Raw genomic sequence first — 5,472 nt, forward strand, 5'->3', positions numbered from 1 at the left:
CAAGAGTTCAGCTCATGTCAGTAGCTGTCTATTTGTAGAAAAATAGATAACAAACATTAATCCTTTAAGGATATACACACATTTTGCTTCTGAGAATCAAGCTGTATTTTCATTATGGCTTTAATGACATGCTAAGTATGACAGATGCTATTGAATACTTGTATTCAGACTCAGTTATTTCAAATTAAATGCTGTTTCTCAGTTACTGAATCCAGATTAAACCTGCAACTGAATATGGATTGATAAAAGAAATCCCCTTCCTAAACATCAAACAAATGTGCAAAATGAAACTAAACATCAATCATGCTGTATTGGATATCTTGAATACACTTCAACTGTAGCTCAGAAACACTCATTGGAAACATTCAGACCTCCGGAGTTAGTAAGCTGTGGCTTCAAGTCCTTCTCAAGGACATTAGCACAAAAACAAACTTGGCATTCCAGGGAAAGTACTGCAATAGCAGGGATGCCAACTTTTTGATGAAATATTAAACCAAAGATCGTCAATCCTCTGAGGTCAATGTAAAGTGTCCTATTTTGTAAAGCAGCAAGATGTTGACCTTAGTGTCTGAACCAATAACTTGCTCTCAATCAACATCACAAAAATAGAAGTTTCCAATCATTATCACATTGCTATTTGCAGGAGCTTGCTATGCCCAAATTGTCTGCAATATTTCTGAATTACAACAGTGAATACACTCTATTAGATGGACAGCACTTTTGGATAATGACATGTAAGGTAATGACATATATAAATGCAATTTTGTTTTCTCCTATTACTGTTAAACCATCACAGAAACAGATCACAAAGTGTAGAGCTGGAAGAACACAGCAGGCCAAGCAGCATTGGTCTGCTGTGTTCATCCAGCTCTACACTTTGTTATCTCGGATTCTCCGGCGTCTGCAGTTCCCATTATCTCTCTCACAGAAACAGATCAAACAATCGACAACTATGTCCATGGAGATGAGACAGGTTTGGGATTGTTACACAAAATAGAATCTAACAAAACTGTTTTATAACCTGCTGATGCTTTTCAACAGAAAATTGCTCATCCCTTCTTTAAAAAAGACCCACAAGCAATTTCACCTCCAATAAATGTGTTATTATTTGTAATAATTAAAAAGTTTGGGTCAGTCATCAAAACTGGGGGGCCATCTGGTAGAGGGATACAAAGTTATGACAGGCATGGATACAATGGGCACCATGATGGGTCAGTGGTTAGTGCTGTTTCAGAGACCAGGTTTGATTCCATCTTCAGGTGACTCTCTGTGTGGGGTTTCTTCTGGGTCCTCTGTTTTCCTCCCACAGTCCAAACCAATGCAGGTTAGGTGGATTGGCCATGCTTAATTACCTGTAGTGTCCAGTGATGCACAGGCTAGGTGGATAGGCCACAGGAAATGCAGAGTTACAGGGATAGGGTGTGGGGGAGGGTGGTGGATCTGGGTGGGCTGCTCCTTGGTGTTTCAGTCTGGACTCGATGGGCCGAATGGCCTGCTTCCACACTACAGGGATTCTATTCTATGAAATAGGAAGTTATAGTCTTATTCCCAGGGCAGAAATGTCAATTACAAGGGGACATAGGTTTAAGGTAAAAGGGGGAAAATTTACAGGAGATGAGACAGGCATGTTTTTTTACACAGAGCATGATTAGTATCTGGAATGTGCTGCCAGAGGAATGGTAGGATGCAGATACATTAGCAACATTTAAGAGGCGTCTTGACAGAAAAATGAATAGGCAGGGAATAGTGGGATACAGATCACGAAGAGTTAGAAGGTCTTTAGTTTAGAACGGCATTATGAACTGGCACAAGTTTGGTGGGCCAAAGGGCCTTTTCCTGTGCTGTACTGCTCTTTGTTCAATTTGCTTAATGACATGCATCAACAACTGTCTAGAATGCAGCATTCCAAAATAAAGAAATTTGATCAAGCACTACTAACTCTATTCAATAAGTGCTTATACTTTAAGTCAACATTCCATGCAGGTTACTCCCTTTTTTAAAAATTTCAATCAAACATCTCTTTTTACAGTTCCCCTGAAACCAAACCAGGGTGTGTCCCAGAAGTCTCTTTCATTTTCCTTGGCTTCCGTACTATGATACAAGGTAAATGGTTTTCTGCAGATTCTCCCTCTGGCATTCAGCTAAGCAAATGACTAAAGCTAGCTATGGCTTCAACCTTCACAAATTTAGATTTCCTCAGACTGTACCTCTCACATCTTTTTATGAATTAATTCATGAAACATGGGTATCACTGGCCTGGTCAGCATCTTTGCAAAGTAACTCCAAATCTGAAACATTTATGCAGGCAGATGCTCATTCTATCTGTTTCACGTTGTCTCACACACTGCCAAAACAGCAGAAATATATTGAAGCAAAGGAACCTCAATCCATCACCATGATAACATGGCATACAGTGCTTGTTTCAAGATCAACATGAACATCAAATATCTTTAACATTAAATATTCCCTATGATCTGAGAAAGTGTATGTATATTTCAAAATTTTCAAGTGAAAGCTAAGTACTATGGCTGCTGGAGATCTGAAATAAAAACAGAAAATATTGGAGAAACACAGCAGATCTGGTGGCATCAACAGAGAGACAGAGTTTACATTTTGATTCATAGACTTATGGAATGATATAGCAGAGAAACAGACTCCATGGTCCAACTTGTCCATGCCAACCGATTTTCCCAAACTAAACTAGTCTCAGTTGCCTCTGTTTAGCCCATATCCCTCTAAATATTACCGGTCCAAATCCCTTTTAAATGTTGGAACTGTACCTGCATCTACCACATCCTCTGGCAATTTATTCCATAGTGGAATCACCCTCTGCCAATATGACTTCTTCAAAATTGCCTAAAATTCATTAAGTTACAGGTATAAGGTATTAAAACTGAGGCCTTTTCTGAGCACAGATCATTTAGCATCAGACAGCAAAGGTCAAAGAGATGGAGTGAAAAGCAGGAATCAGGTCAGAGGGATAATGGGAACTGCAGATGCTGGAGAATCCGAAATAACAAAGTGTGGAGCTGGATGAACACAGCAGGCCAAGCAACATCTTAGGAGCACAAAAGCTGACATTTCAGGCCTAGACCCTTCTAGGACCGAAGCATCAGGTTTTGTGCTCCCATGATGCTGCTTGGCCTGCTGTGTTCATTCAGCTCTACACTTTGTTATCAGGTCAGAGGGAAAGTGAAAGGGTGCAGAAGGGCATTGACACCTGTGGGTTATTGCAACTTGCATTAACACTTGAAAGGATGATAAAATGCTTCTTGTTAAGGTGCAAAATGAGGAAAGGAGTAAAAAGCATCAGGACAGCAGGTCAACTTTGAGACAGTGTGAGGCAATGCTGATAGAGACAGAGGTCGAGAGTGTGTAGTTGGCAACACATAGCACTGAGTGTGAATCTCAGGATGTAGTGAAAACAGCCACCCAAAGAATGTTGAATGTCTCAGAGATACCTGTAATTCTGAGTGATTCAAAACAACAAAAATGGAACTCCAAGATAATAAAGTGAGAAGCTGGACACCTGGGATGTGCGGGAGTGGAATGCCTCATCCTGGGAGCAGATGCGGTGGAGGCAGAGGAATTGGGAATAGGGGATAGAATTTTTGCAGGAGGGTAGCTGTGGGAGTTGGTGGGCTTGAAATGGACATCAGTTACAAGCTGGTTGCCTGAGATGGAGACTGAGAGGTCCAGGAAGGTGAGGGATGTGTTGGAGATGGCCCAGGTGAACTTGAGGTTGGGGTGGAAGGTGTTGGTGAAGTGGATGAGCTGTTCGAGCTCCTCTGGGGAGCAAGAGGCGGAGCCGATACAGTCATCAATGTAACAGAGGAAGAGGTGGGGTTTGGGGCCTGTGTAGGTGCGGAAGAGGGACTGTTCCATATAACCTATAAAGAGGCAGGCATAGCTGGGGCCCATGCGGGTGCCCATGGCCACCCCCTTTGTCTGTAGGAAGTTGGAGGAATCGAAAGAGAAGTTGTTGAGGGTGAGGATGAGTTTGGCAAGGCGGATGAGGGTGTCGGTGGAGGGGGACTGGTTGGGCCTGCGGGACAGGAAGAAGTGGAGGGCCTTGAGGCCATCTGCATGCGGAATACAGGTGTATAAGGACTAGACGTCCACGGTGAAAATGAGGTGTTGGGGTCCAGGGAATTGGACGATCTGGAGGAGGTGGAGGGTGTGGGTGGTGTCACGGACGTAGGTCAAGCCCACCGACTCCCACAGCTACCTAGAATACACCTCCTCCCACCCACCCTCCTGCTGTCCATTTAAAGCCCACCGACTCCCACAGCGACCTAGAATACACCTCCTCCCACCCACCCTCCTGCAAAAATTCCATCCCCTATTCCCAATTCCTCCGCCTCCACTGTATCTGCTCCCACGATGAGGCATTCCACTCCCGCACATCCCAGAGGTCCAAGTTCTTCAAGGACCGCAACTTTCCCCCCACAGTGTTCGAGAACGCCCTTGACCGTGTCTCCCGCATTTCCCGCAACACATCCCTCACACCCCACCCCTGCCTCAACCGCCCAAAGAGGATCCCCCTCGTTCTCACACACCACCCCACCAACCTCCGGATACAACGCATCATCCTCCGACACTTCCGCCATCTACAATCCGACCCCACCACCCAAGACATTTTTCCATCCCCACCTTTGTCTGCTTTCCGGAGAGACCACTCTCTCCGTGACTCCCTTGTTCGCTCCACACTGCCCTCCAACCGCGCCACACCCAGCACCTTCCCCTGCAACCGCAGGAAATGCTACACTTGCCCCCACACCTCCTCCCTCACCCCCATTCCAGGCCCCAAGATGACATTCCACATTAAGCAGAGGTTCACCTGCACATCTGCCAATGTGGTATACTGCATCCACTGTACCCGGTGTGGATTCCTCTACATTGGGGAAACCAAGCGGAGGCTTGGAGACCGCTTTGCAGAACACCTCCGCTCAGTTCGCAATAAAACAACTACAACTCCCAGTCGCGAACCATTTCCACTCCCCCTCCCATTCTTTAGATAACATGTCCATCATGGGCCTCCTGCAGTGCCACAATGATGCCACCCGAAGGTTGCAGGAACAACAACTCATATTCCGCTTGGGAACCCTGCAGCCTAATGGTATCAATGTGGACTTCACCAGTTTCAAAATCTCCCCTTCCCCCACTGCATCCCTAAACCAGCCCAGTTCGTCCCCTCCCCCCACTGCACCACACAACCAGCCCAGCTCTTCCCCTCCCCCCACTGCATCCCAAAACCAGCCCAGCCTGTCTCTGCCTCCCTAACCTGTTCTTCCTCTCACCCATCCCTTCCTCCCACCCCAAGCCGCACCTCCATTTCCTACCTACTAACCTCATCCCACCTCCTTGACCTGTCCATCTTCCCTGGACTGACCTATCCCCTCCCTACCTCTCCAACTATACTCTCCTCTCCACCTATCTTCTTTTCTCTCCATCTTCGGTCCGTCTCCCCCT

Source organism: Stegostoma tigrinum, chromosome 1 (genome assembly GCF_030684315.1).
Source record: "Stegostoma tigrinum isolate sSteTig4 chromosome 1, sSteTig4.hap1, whole genome shotgun sequence".
NCBI classification, from domain to species: Eukaryota; Metazoa; Chordata; class Chondrichthyes; order Orectolobiformes; family Stegostomatidae; genus Stegostoma; species Stegostoma tigrinum.